The sequence below is a fragment of the Dermacentor albipictus genome, chromosome 3 (genome assembly GCF_038994185.2).
Source record: "Dermacentor albipictus isolate Rhodes 1998 colony chromosome 3, USDA_Dalb.pri_finalv2, whole genome shotgun sequence".
Taxonomy (NCBI): Eukaryota; Metazoa; Arthropoda; class Arachnida; order Ixodida; family Ixodidae; genus Dermacentor; species Dermacentor albipictus.
In genome coordinates, this window is record NC_091823.1 from 127,409,546 (window position 1) to 127,424,056 (window position 14,511).

The following is a 14,511-nucleotide window of genomic DNA, read 5'->3' on the forward strand; positions in this document are numbered from 1 at the left end:
TCGTTTTGAAGAAACCTTCGCGTCAACTTCGTCCAGTCGGTGGCGAAGGGTGAGAGTTGTTCGCTTCGCCACGGTGACATGCCATAACGTCGCTGTCCCTCTGGGTGACGGGCAGTTCAATATAAAATCGAGTGTATACTCCAACAGATAGCAATTAGTGAAATATCGAGGTTGTTATTTATTACCTCTCCGAGGCCTGGAGCCCGTGTTTCTCATGACCCCACCAACTTGTGTCGGAAGAACTGGTCGAGCGTCGAGCGCCACCTTGTTCTTCCACAGTTCCTGGGCACTTCTCGTTGTCAAAGCCTTCGCGGATGTGCAGACCCCCCCCCCTCGCCCCCTCCACTCCTCTTTGGTGGGCTGCACCGGCAAACCAAGGTCATGGTTGTCGACTACTGTAACTACAGCTAAAATTAAACTCCCTACCATCTACCGCGTCAGGGCACTGCTACTTGTACATGTTCTAGGTTACGTGCTAACTTGCTCGCTTTCCAGGTCATGAACATCTGCATGTCTAGTGCCGCTGCCATCAGAGCACTAGTGTTCATTCCCTTGAATGTACATGTGTAATCTGTCAGAGCATGAACTGTCTACGCCGTGTTCATGCATCTGTGGAGTGCTGAAGAATGAACCTGCGACCACAAGTCGCCATTTAATCTGCGCTCAACCCCTCCAAGTTGCTCATGTCTAATTCACTGCTTCTTTTCTTCCTCTGATGAGTTTGATACGCATAGAAATGTAGTAGAATATGTTCATGCGGTGAACTTTCTTACGTGCATTCTATATGCTCTTTCGCAACCTTCAGAAGCGAGAAATGTAGAGAGATGACAGGCCCACGCGATATTACTATCAAAGAAAGGACGAGACTTCTGTAATGGCGACTAAGCGCAGTTCTTCTGAGATTCTGAAAGACTCCTAAAAGGCTAGGGTTCAAAGAACGCTGGCCATTTCACTTACTCGTAGTCGGCAGCCATCCATCGTCTCCGCGAGGCTACGAAAGAAGTGCTCACTTTGTGTTGTTATTGTTTTTTGGTCCATTTTGTATTGTTCCTTCGGCATTAACAAGTGCTTCATGCTCTCAAACAATATGGGTGTACCTTGTTCGAGCAAGCGTGTGTATCTCTGTGTATGTATGGCGTGTGTGATTTGTCTGTGTACCTGCCACTGGCTCACGGTAAAAGAAGGTGCGAATGAAGATCCGTTGCCCTGCAAAAGTAGGCATCCCAGCAGTTTAATATTCTAGGAAGCCTCGGGAAGACGAAAAGGAACAGTGTTGTGCGGCAGTGGTATAGCGTTTGATGCAGCCGTTACTGGCGACAAATTCTTTGCAGCCACCTCATTTATTGCATGGCCCGGAGATCTGCACATATATGTGCTCTGTTCATCTGGCAGTATGGACAGAAATTATGTCCGTCTTGCAGGCGCCTGCAGACATACCGTTCCTGGTGCTCAGAATCCATGTAGTTCAACTCAATTAAATGAAGCGTAGCTCGAGCGAGCGCTACCTGATGAATTGGTAAAGTCATTTGTGCTTGTGTTATCCTGAGATTTGTTGCAAAGAGACAATGCTGCAAACTCACCGCACCGTAATTTCGCTCTTAAGCTGCCCAAATCGTCAGCCGTAGCTTACTTTTGAGAAAAATGCAATGATGACTCTACTTTCGATTTCCTGTCATCTGTCAGTTTTAGCTGGCTCTAATCGTTTGTGTGTGTGTATGTGTGTGTTTGTTTGCGCGTTGACCGCAATTGTAATAATTTCATTCACAATACGTGTGGTGCTGGAATGGTAATGCTCATAATGTGAACTATTATGGTCCATTTACCATCAAAAACGAGACTTGTGGTAATGTTAGTCGTAATTCGAGGCTGTCCTTTACACACAACATGACGGGAGGATAGCGCAAAGGGGCGATAACGGCCAGCACAGCCTGTTTCACCAACTTTGTCAAGCAAAACTCATAGTTAAGCTTAATGGTAAATGTAACGTTCAAAAAAAAAGTTGTGTGATGGGTCGTACTAGACTATTGGCGAAAGGCAGGGAATCGAATCTCTACATTAAACGTCTTTCCACGTTGGTGCAGAATGAAACCGTTTCCCAGCCCAGCATGGAAGACTGAGTCGAGCTTTGCCTGTGCAGTAATATTCCCGAACCTATTTGATGTTGGCGAATCACATGTGGTTGTCGACTCTGGGCCCCTTCAACTCGAGGGCCTTTGACGAGGATGCCGCATGGGTGTGTCTGTGCGGAATGAAAGGCGAGCTCCATGCTGGAGCAGAAAGGGAAAGAACGCATTGTCCTCTTTATATGTATATTTCTTTTTCTTTACGTTCGTGTTTTATTTTTATTTTTCTCTGCTTTGTGTGATGCACGGCCATGGCTGCGCCACGCCAAACTCCAATGCCGGGTTGCCACTGCGGGGCAGTGAGCAGCCCCACGTGACGCTAACCTCAATAAAATAATTGCTCAAAGAAGGAGTGTCTCTTTTTTCCTGCCAGGTGTGGCGGAGGCCACGCGAAACGTCCCCCGTGCCTTTTGGACATGTCGTCATGCTAAATCACACTCAGTGCTCGCCCTATTTTCGCCATCCCCTTTCCCCCCTTCTGCCGTCAATAATTACAGACTCTCGAGTTGGCTGGACCCCCACTCCAACCCAACACCTGAGCCAGATGCTTTAGCAGCTCCTCGCATAGCACATTCAGCACATCTATATGGACTTTTCCGACCCCGAAGCAGCCCCTGACAACGTGTTAACAACGCCGACGGCTTGGACGAACAACGATTTGCAAAACAAAGTCCCTCTCTCGCGCACGCTTTTTTTTCCGGGTCCGTGGTATCGCTGATGAAAAATCGGCGCGTGGTTTCGGTGGGACCGTTTACTAAGTCGTGGTGTAAGAAACCATTTAGGAGGCAACTAAGACAAAACCTTGTTGTACCTTTGCTGACGCTACTGTCAAATCCATTAGTATAAAAAGACCCACTGGATTAGAGAGTGTAACCTGATGGCATAGAAAATTCTTCATTAAACAAAGTTATCAACCATGATATCGCGAGAAGCTGGCTGTAAGCACGTTAGTGGAAAACAATCATTTCAAGTCGCTCGACACGTCGCGCCCGTTTAGCTGTTGGTTCAGTCTTCTAACCTGTCTAGCCAAGGCGCTAAGCGGCGTGGAAATCGACGACACAGCAGACGAATGGAAAGGTCGAGTGCATGCTTACCACATCTGGTAAATTGAACAACAAGGCGTTTCATTCAGTAGAGGTACCAACAGTCATGGACAAGAAGAAAGGGGGTTAACAGAGTGGCCCGATCTTTAATAATCATATCATAAGAAGCCAACAAACAAGCACACCAACAATAACACAGGGGGATTTAATTGAACTTACTAATTGAAGCAAAGAAATTATACCCGCCGTGGTTGCTCAGTGGCTATGGTGTTGGGCTGCTGAGCACGAGGTCGCGAGATCAAATCCCGGCCACGGCGGCCGCATGCCGATGGGGGCGAAATGCAAAAACACCCGTGTGCTTAGATTACGTTGCACGTTAAAGAACCCCAGGTGGTCGAAATTTCTGGAGTCCTCCACTACGGCGTGCCTCATAATCAGAAAGTGGTTTTGGCACGTAAAACCCCATAATTTAATTATTAAAGAAATTATAAATTAATGGAAATAAAATTTTATGAAAAAACAACTTCCACAGGTGGGGAACGATCCCGTGTCTTCCCATCTACCTCCTGGGGTATTTATGTATTACTACAAGAACTAACCCTTCGAGTGTTAGCCAGTGCCACCACTCTCTAACCGTGGCGGTGGATGTGGAACATCCTTTCTGCGCAGGCGTAACGCGCACGTGATCTCTTAGGGTGAAGGCAACTGGTCAATAAACCCACACGTGCTACCGTACACCCCTTGAAGATGCTACCTTAAGGCATCAACGTTGCCGGATTCGAGGTCCTCGTTATGTAATGAACGAGAAGAAAGGGTGTTAACCGAGAGGCCCGATTTTTATTAATCATATCATAAGAGGCCAACAAACAAGGACACCAACGATAACACAGGGTAAATTACTTGAACTTACTAATTGAAGTAAACAAGTTATGAATTAATGGAACTGAAATTTGATGAAAAAACAACTTGCCACAGGTGGGGAACGATCCCATGTCTTCCCATCTACCTTCTGGGGTATTTATGTGTTACTACTAGAACTAATCCTTCGAGTGTTAGCCAGTGCCACCACTCGCAAACCTTGGCGGTGGATGTGGAACATCATTTTGGCCGCAGGCGTCACGAGCACGTGATCTTTCAGGGTGAAGGCAACTGGTCAATAAACCCACACGTGCTACCTGAAGGTATCAATGTTGCAGGATTCGGGACCCTCGTTATATAATGAACGAGAAGTAAGGAAGTTAACCGAGGGGTCCGATTTTTATTTTTCATATCATAAGAAGCCAACAAACAATGACATCAACGAAAACACAAGGGAAATTACATGTACTTACTAATTGAAATAAAGAAATTATAAATTAATGGAACAGAAAGTGGATGACAAACTTCTTGCCGCAGGTGGGGAACTATCCCACGTCTTCGCATTACGCATGCGATGCTCTACCAATTGAGCTACCGCGGTGCCGTCTTCCCATCCACTTTCTGGGGTATTTATGCGTTTCTGCTAGAATTAACCCAGATAGTGTTAGACAGCGTCACCACTCACAAACCTTGGCGGTGGATGTGGAACATCCTTAGTATCAGAGACGTTGTTAACAAGCGGATGAGGGTGTCGAAGGCGTCGGCTTGTTCGCGGCCCCAAAAGAACGCCGTGTCCTTCTTGAGAAGGTCGGTCAGTGGCCGGGCGATATCCGCAAAACTTTGAACAGAGCGACAAAAATAGGAAGATAAGCCCGCGAAGCTGCGCACATCTTTTGCTGAGCAGGATACAGAAACGTTATTGACTGCGTGAATCTTATCAGGATCAAAGTGTATACCGGTAGCACTGACAAGGAGACAAGGAGACTTTGGACACCTTGACTTCGCGGTGTACAAAATGGCACTTAGAAGAGGTAAGTTGAAGGTCAGCCTTCCTAGAGACTTCAAGAATAGCGACCAAGCCACTGACGTGGCTGTCGAACACAGGTGAAAACACGATGACATCGTCCAGATAACATAGGCAGGTGGAGCACTTATAGCCCCGAAGGAGAGAGTCCATCATTCTTTCGAAAGTTGCTGGGGCATTACAAAGTCCGAAAGGCATAACCTTAAAATGGTAAGGGCCGTCCGGTGTAACGAACGCGGTCTTCTAACGTGGAGTCCATCAACCACAATCTGCGAAAAACCGAATCGGAGGTTGATTGAAGAGAAGCATTTGGATCCGTGAAAGCAGTCGAGAGCGTCATCAATCCGTGGGAGAGGGTACACATCCTTTTTCGTGATCTTGTTCAATTGACGGTAGGCGGCACAAAATCGCCAGCTGACATTCTTCTTCTTGACCAAGACAACCGGCGATGCGCAAGGTCTCGAAGAGGGCTCAATTGTACTTTTGGTTATCATCTTGTCTGCTTCAGCTTGTATAACCCGGCGTTCTGCGTGAGACACGCGATAAGGACGTCGGCAGGTGGGACTAGCATCACCGGTGTTGATATTATGGGTTACAAGGGAAGTCTGTCTCAGCGGTCGATCCTCAAAGTCAAAGAAGTCACAATAAGACAAGAGAACGCGACAGAGATCCACAGCCTGTTCGGGAAGCAGGTCATGAGCGATCGTCTTTGAATATATGCCCGGATTGGACGCTGCGAGGCTGATTGCACAGCAGGTGGCTGCAGACGAGGACGGAACATCCAATACGGAGATGGTGGTATCGTCGATCGCAGACGAGTTGCCGAGTGACATGCCTTCCGGCTGTGCCTTACCAGTACTCACGTACTGGGCAGAAACCTGGAGGCTTACGAAAAGGGTTCTACTTAAATTGAGGACGACGCAACGAGCTATAGAAAGAAGAATGATGGGGGTAACGTTAAGGGATAAGAAAAGAGCAGATTGGGTGAGGGAACAAACGCGAGTTAATGACAGCTTAGTTGAAATCAAGAAAAAGAAATGGGCATGGGCAGGACATGTAATAAGGAGGGAAGATAACCGATGGTCATTAAGGGTTACGGACTGGATTCCAAGGGAAGGGACAGACAGACAAAGAACTTTACTAATGGTCCTGAGGAACGTTAGGGTACCTCCCTTTTCAGGGAGTTCCCGTAGCCGTCGCGGGCCGCACCCACGTCGGGGTAGAAAGCTCGTGGTCCTCCGCCCTATCGCAAGCCCTCTGGATAGCCCGTAGTTGCTCTGAGAGGTCGCCGCTTTTAAGGGCTGCCTCCCAGTCGGTTAGAGTGGTTAGCGATGAGCTGCGTAACGCAGGGCATTGCCAGAGCATATGGGATAAGGTACGCCTCCCCACAGTCGGGACAGTATGGTTCTACATTAGGCGCGAAGTGACTGAATCGGCCCCTGGAGGGGAATGTTTGTAGCATGCGAAAGGCCGACGATTGTGGTCTATTAAGTTTAGGGGGTGTGGTAGCGGAAGGCCCGTCGAGCTAGTTGATAATGTGCCAAGATTTCATGGAAGGTGAGAAGTGAATCCCTGTACAGTCCTAAGTCGCCGCCCGTGAGTCCACCTGAACCGCCGCGGTGTGTAAGACCTCGTGCACAGTCATGGGCCAACTCATTGGCGTTAACAACCTCAAAGTGCACACCAATTCCCATATGGGCCGGGAACCATTTGATGCTATGAAAACCAGCAGCCCCCTCACTGCCGAGGATGGCCGCCGCCTCCTTTGAGATCGAGCCATAGGCGTAAGCCCGCTCTGCAGACCTGGAGTCTGTAAAGATATTGGGACATAGAGGGTCCTTCAGTTCTATAGCTATAGCAACCTGCTCGACTACTGTTGCAGAAACCTTCTGCACGGATGCTGAGTTAATGAGAGTGCCATTGGAGTCAACTGAAACTACGGCTTAGTGATCAGAGCGATCGTACTGGGCGGCGTCAACAAAACATGCCAGATTCGGAGTGGCCGCAGCCGCTTTTAACAGGGAACGAGCCCTGGCTAACCGGCGCCCTACATTGTATTGAGGGTGGACGTTACGTGGGATGGGATCTACCTTGAACGAATCTCGGACCATGGGTGATAGAGTTACGTTGCGCCCCGTGCTTTCCTGGTGTCCGCATCCAACGGATTCGAAGATGCGTCTCCCCGCTCACGATGATGATAGTCGTATTATTTGGGCCACTCGTAGGGCCTCGATCACCTCTGATATGGTGTTTTGCATGCCTAGTTGCATGAGACGCGCGGTGCTGGTATAGAGTGGTAAACCCAGCATGCGCTTGATGCTTTTGCGCATGAGGGTGTCGATTTTGGCCTCTTCCCGTTTAGACCAGCGCAACGCGGAGGATACATAGTTAACGTGGCTCATCAGAAACGCGTGGTAGAGTCTGAGGAGATTGCTCTCGCTTAAACCCCCTCTGCGGTTCGATATCCTGAGGATAAGCCGAAGCATATTCTCCGTTTTGGAGGTAATGCGGGCTATATAGTATGTGAGTTGCCCCCGCGAGATTCCAGCAAGAGTCCGAGGACCCTGATGGTATCCACTCTGTGGATTTGTTGTCCGTCTCTCGTATAGACGGCTATGGGAACTTGATCTAAGGGTGTGGAGCACCTTAGATCAAGTTCCAATAGGCCCACCCAATTGTATAGGCCATTGGGTGGGCCTATACAATACAAGTTCTGACTTGGTTGGGGACAGACTCAGGCCCGTGTCAAGTAGGAAGTGTTATATGATGTCGAGCGCCTCTTGGAGTGCACTCTCAACTGCAGCGTCAGACCCTCCCATGCACCACACGGTAATATCCTGTGCGTAGAGGGCGTGACCCGTTCCTCTTACTGTGGCCAGTCTGTCCGAGAGGCCCTTCATGGCGATGTTAAACAGTAGGGAAGAGATGTCCGCCCCTTGCGGGGTGCCTCCCGCTCCCAATGCAAATTCCTTGGATTTGATTTGCCCTATTTTGACAGGGGCCTTTCGATCCCTCAGAAAGGAGCTAACATACGCATGGAATCGTGGCCCCAGGCACAGGTCCGAGATGGCGTCTAGCACGAACCGGTGCGAGATGTTGTCAAAAGCCTTGGACAAGTCTACAGCAAGGATTCCCGAGTGTCTCTAATGTCGTCATCAATGATTTGTCTCTTTATAAGTAACATGACGTCCTGTGTGGAGAGTGCCGGCCGAAAGCCGACCATGTTGTGAGGGAATAGTTTCTATGTGCCTAGATATACGGTTGTGAATGGCATGTTCGGCCACCTTACCCACGCAGGATGTAAGCGAGATGGGTCGCATGTTCTCCGGCGCAAGAGGTTTGCCTGGTTTCGGGATGAGCACCACATAGGCTGTCTTCCAGGAGTCGGGGACGAGGCTTGTTTCCCAAATTTTATTGAACTCCCCGGTGAGCAGCGCAACTGATTGTTCGTCCAAGTTGCGGCGGAGCTTATTGGAGATGCCATTGGGGCCCGGTGCAGAGCCACCGTTGAGCGTTTGGAGCACCTCCCAGATTTCGGATTCCGTGAAGGCGGCGGCGAGCACCCCCTCCTCGTCATCGGGCCCCTCCGATGACGAGGATAATCCCCGTCATCGGAGGGGCCCAGCGGGAGATACTTTTCGGCCAAGTCTTGAAGGAGGACGTGCTCAAATACACCCGCCGCCTTTTGATTATGAAGTATGTGATCGATGGCTTGTCTGCGATTGTTCTTGCTTTGCAAATCGTTGAATCGTCGAGTGTTTGAGCAGGTTCCATTTGCCCCCCGTTCTCATCTGCCCATCAACCGAGGAGCACACTTCATTCCATTGTTGTTTGGACAGTTCGATGGAATGAGTTTTTATTGTACGATTGAGCTCCGCAATTTTCTTGCGAAGTCGCCGGTAAAGTCTGTGCGTTCTCCAGTGGCGCAGGATGGAGTTTTTGGCTTCTGGGAGGTGCGCAAGGTGCGCGTCCATCCGATCTACTTTTAGGTCGGCCTTAACCACTTGGTCGCAGCTTGTAAGTCCTTCTGTAGTCTTGTGAACAGACTATCGAGATTATCGTAGTCGGTCTGGTCCACCTTCCGCATTTTCCGGAAGGCATCCCAGTCCGTCACTTTAAATTCCCTGGTAGGGGCTGTGCTAATTGTTACGGTAATCTCCACAATGAAGTGGTCGCTACCCAGGTTATCTTGCAAATTTTGCCATCCTCCTCCGGGGGCGTTGTTGACGAACGCCAGGTTCGGAGTGGTGTCTCGGACTACCGACATGCCGGTTCGCGTAGGGTATTGAGGATCCGTAATCAATTCCACTGAGCAGTTAGCAACTGCCTGGACAAGGAGATTGCCCTTGGTGGATTGGCGGGGGTATCCCCAGGCATTGCGGGGTGCATTGAAGTCACCCGCTATCACTATGGGGGCCCCCTTGCTCAGGACCACCACCTTTGTCATGATTGTGGCGAATGCCTGCCGTTGATCCGACGGCGAGCTGTATATTGTCACGAGAGGAAAAGCCAGTCAGACAGTTCTAAGCGAACGGCCGTTTACAGTTTGTTTTTGCAGCAGCTACCACGCACACTTCTTCTTCCTCGACAGCTCGCGTAACTAGCTCGTGCCATTACCCCTCCCTCCAAAAAAAAGGAAAAAAACAAACAAATAAATAAATAAATAAAGTTGGGGAGATGTGAAATGCCACAAGGAAAAAATAAAAGAAATGAGAAAGACAGCGGACGAGACGACAGGGGCCGAATCACAAAGTTTGTGGATGAGAGTCAGCGCGAATGGTAGGGCTTCATCCTGGTAACGTGAACAATGTCAGAGGAACGTGGTCTACGGGAGTGGTGCGAACTGTCGGCTGAAATAACTTCGTAGTTGACAGGACTTAGACGACGCAAAACAATGTAGGGTCCAAAGTATCGGCGCAATAATTTTTCTGACCGGCCTCTTTGACGTATAGGGGTCCAAACCCATACAAGATCTCCCGGGTTGTATGTGACGTCTCGATGACATAGGTTGTATCGACGAGCATCTTGACGTTGTCGGGATAGAATTCGTTCCCGCGCAAGGTGCCGCGCTGCTTCGGCACGCTGAACAAAGGCGTCTGTATCTGGTGCGGTATGTTGCGACGAAGTTGGTAGGAGCATCACGTCGAGCATAGTGGTGACGTCGCGTCAAGTAGACCAGACGAAAAGGAGGAAACCCGGTGGTTTCTTGTAGGGCAGTGTTGTACGCGAATGTCACATACGGGAGCAGTTCGTCCCAATTTTTATGGTCCGTGGCAACATACATGGAAAGCATATCCGCGATCGTTTTGTTGAGACGCTCAGTTAAACCGTTAGTCTGCGGGTGATACGCAGTTGCCGTACGGTGCGTTGTCCCGCTCAGCTGCAGGATATTTCGGACCAACTGGGCAGTGAAGGCCGTACCACGGTCTGTGATGACGACAGCGGGAGCACCATGTCGAAGGACGATACTTTTGATGAAGAAGTTAGCAACATCTGAAGCAGTAGCTCGCTGAACGGCTTGTGTTTCGCAGTATCGAGTGAGGTAATCGGTGGCGACGACGATCCAGCGGTTATCAGCCGAAGACTTGGGAAATGGGCCGAGTAAATCCATCCCAACTTGTTCAAAAGGTGAGCAAGGAGGTCGGACAGGCTGAAGCAGACCGGCTGGTTTCAGAGGTGGAACTTTGCGACGCTGGCAATCTCGACAACTTCTGACGTACTGCTTCACGGTTTTTGTGAGTTTTTGCCAATAGTACTTCTGCTTGATCCTCGCGAGAGTACGCGTGAAACCAAGATGCCCAGACGTTGGTTCGTCGTGGCATGCACGTATAACATCGTCGCGGAGAGTAGCGGGAACAACGAGCAGGAAAGCGGTTGCCGTAGGGTGAAAGTTCTGCTTGTATAGGATGTCGCCACGTAGGCAGAAAGATGACAAGTGACGCGCGAACTGCCGTGGGGGTTGTGGGCGGCTTCCTTCAAGGTATTCAATCAAGGGCTGGAGCTCGGAATCTTGGCGTTGCTGTTGAGCAAGGTTTAAAGACGGAAGAGTACAAAGAAAACCCGAATCGTCGTCAGTATCTAGTGGTGCGGGTTCGACGGGGGCGCGAGAGAGACAGTCGGCGTCAGTGTGTTTCTGGCCAGACTTATAGACGATGGTCACATCAAATTCCTGCAACCGAAGGCTCCATCTTGCGAGACGGCCTGAAGGATCTTTGAGATTCGCCAGCCAGCAGAGAGAGTGGTGGTCGCTGACGACACGGAAGGGGCGTCCGTACAGGTATGGGCGGAACTTCTGGAGAGACCATATGACTGGCAGACATTCTTTTTCAGTTGCTGAGTAGTTTTTTTCAGCAGCAGACAAGGTTCGGCTGGCATACGCAATAACGCGCTCAACACCAGCTTGAAACTGTACGAGTGTCGCTCCGAGACCAACGTTACTAGCATCAGTATGCACTTCTGTGTCAGCCTCGGTGTCAAAGTGGCCAAGGATCGGTGGTGTCTGGAGACGTTGCTGAAGGTCGTGGAAGGCGTCGGATTGTGCCGGGCCCCAAACAAATGTGACGTCGTTCTTGATGAGTCGTTGCAAAGGTTCGGCAATTTCACAAAAATTGGGTACAAAACGCCGGTAATACGCGCAAAGCCCTAAAAATCGGCGGACATCGTGTTTTGTCTTCGGTATCGGGAACAGAGCGACTGCCATGGCTTTGTCAGGGTCAGGGCGCACACCGGTGCTGCTGACAATATGACCTAGAAATTTGAGCTCCTCGTAGCCAAAGTGACATTTTTCGGGCTTCAGGGAGAGGCCGGCGGTGCGGATAGCTTGAAGAACCGCCTCAAGCCGCTGGATGTGTTGTTCAAACGTGGTGGAAAAAACAACTACATCGTCTAAGTAGACTAAACACGAGTTCCACTTGAGGTCAGATAAAACTGTGTCCATCATGCGTTGAAATGTGGCCGGAGCGGAACACAATCCAAAAGGGAGGACCTTAAATTGATAGAGACCGTCGGGTGTTATAAACACCGTTTTTTCCTGGTCCCGTTCGTCAACTTCAATTTGCCAGTACCCACTACGCAGATCCATTGAAGAAAAGTAACGGGCATGTCGCAGGCGATCCAAGGAGTCGTCAATTCGAGGAAGTGGGTAAACGTCTTTTTTCGTGACCTTGTTCAGTTTGCGGTAATCGACACAGAAGCGTAGTGAACCATCTTTCTTTTTAACTAATACAACAGGTGAAGACCAAGGACTTGTCGATGGTTGAATGACATCATCGTCGAGCATTTGTTTAACTTGATGACGAATAGCATCCTGTTCTCTTTGCGACACGCGATAAGCGTGTTGGCGAACAGGTTGGACGGTCGGTTCAGTGATGATTCTGTGTTTGATTAAAGGAGTCTGTTTGACCTTCGACGTGGTGGCGAAACAGTCGCTAAATGACGATAGCAGAGTGAGGAGCCTCTGCTTCTCATTTTGGTCTAGCTGTGGGTTGACGTTGATGTGACTGGTCAAGTCCACATCGCTGGGTTCCGGAATCGAGATTGTCGTTACCGAAGCACAGGCGTTGGAATCGGCCACCGTTTCAAAGTAGGCCATGGTGGTATGCCTCGCAAAGTGCTTGTATTCGCCACTGAAGTTGGTAACTAGAATCGTGGTTTGCCTATGTTGGAGCTCTACGAGACCTCGTGCGACGCCGACTTCGCGATCCAGCAATATGGCGAGGTTACCTTCGGCAATGCCTATTCCTAGTTGTTCTTGGGGGCATTCAACGAGTACGAAGATGCTACTTCGAGGCGGTAACGTCACGCAGTCATCGACCACGCGTAAAGCCGCGCGGTGATGTTCATCCTCCACACTCGAATCCGAAGAAACGTAGTTAGAAAAAGTCACGAACAAGTCACGAAGGTTAATGATCGCCCCATACTCCTGGAGAAAATCCATGCCCAGTATAACTAGTCGAGAACACTTGGGCAGCACAAGGAAAGACGCTACGAAAGTCGAAGTAGAAATTGCAAGTCGGGCAGTGCATCGTCCAATGGGTGACACGAGGTGTCCTCCGGCCGTAATCAGATGTGGGCCGTCCCACGCTGTCAGCACCTTGCGTAGCCGAGTGGCCAGTGAGGCACTCATAACCGAGTAGTCAGCTCCCGTATCGACAAGTGCAGTTACCGGATAACCGTCGATTGAAACAGTAATAACAGCAGAAGTTCTTTTTGCAGTTTCGAATGAAGGCGTCAGCGGTACGTCGCGAGGGGATGGCGTCGGCGGAGGATATTTGACGGTTCGCATGACAGCGGCCTCACCCCCGGAGGTCGCCGTTTTCAGTTTCCCCGGCGCGGGCTTCCACCGTTGACTCCAGCGGAATCAAAGGCGGGTCGAGCACGGTTTGGTGACGCGTACCGACGAGGTGAAGGCGACCGTGACTGTCTTCGCTGTTGGGCAGGAGGAAGCCGGTTACTTTCTAGGTATTGCTCGATGTCGTGCGGGCGTTCGCCATAGCGCGGGCAACGGGCGTCCGGATGGTATCCCCGCAGACCAATCCGTCGGTACTGGCAGTCGCGATACATGTGACCAGCCTCCCCGCAGTGATAGCACAACGGACTGTTGTCGGGGGCGCGCCATACTGTAGATTTGCGCGGACCAGGATGAAAAGGTGCTTGCGGGTTCGTGCGGTGGATCGGACTTGGGGAGCGTCGAGAAATCCCAGCAGGCGGCTGCGAAAAACGGCCCGTCGACGGCGCGGAAGCCCGAAGAGCATCCGCGTACGAGAACGTGGGAGGTTCGGGTCGTGTTGGCGGCGAGGGATGAACCACTTTGCCGATTTCTTCCCGAATGACATCCGTAAGAACCGCGGCACTGGGAGGTGCCGGAGCTGATGCATAGGACTTCTGCAGTTCTTCTCGAACGATTTGTCGTATTAGCTCGGTAAGGGACTCCCTGTCATCATTTGCAGGTACGAGAGAGCATGCAGCAGTCATGGTGGTCTGGCGTTCATACTGCGAGAGCCGCTGCCGAAGCATACGTTCCATGACTGTTGCCTCACGAATGAACTGAGAGACTGTTGTAGGAGGATTGCGCACGAGGCCCGCGAAAAGCTGTTCTTTTACGCCTCGCATTAACAGACGCACCTTCTTGTCTTCTGGCATTAGTGGATCGGCCCGACGGAACAATCGCGTCATGTCTTCGACGAACATGGCGACGGTTTCGTTTGGCATTTGGAACCTCGAAGACAGTGCCTGTTCGGCTCTTTCTTTCCTTTCGGGAGTGCTGAAGGCTTCGCAAAGCAGTCGGTAAAACTCCTGCCAGCTGGTAAATGAGGCTTCGTGGTTCTCGTACCATACTCTCGCCGCGTCTAAAAGGGAAAAGTAGACGTTCTTCAACTTACGGCGATCGTCCCAGTCGTTAAAGGCGGCGACCCGGTTGAAATGGTCCAACCAGTCTTCAACGTCCTCAAAGGCGTCGCCATGG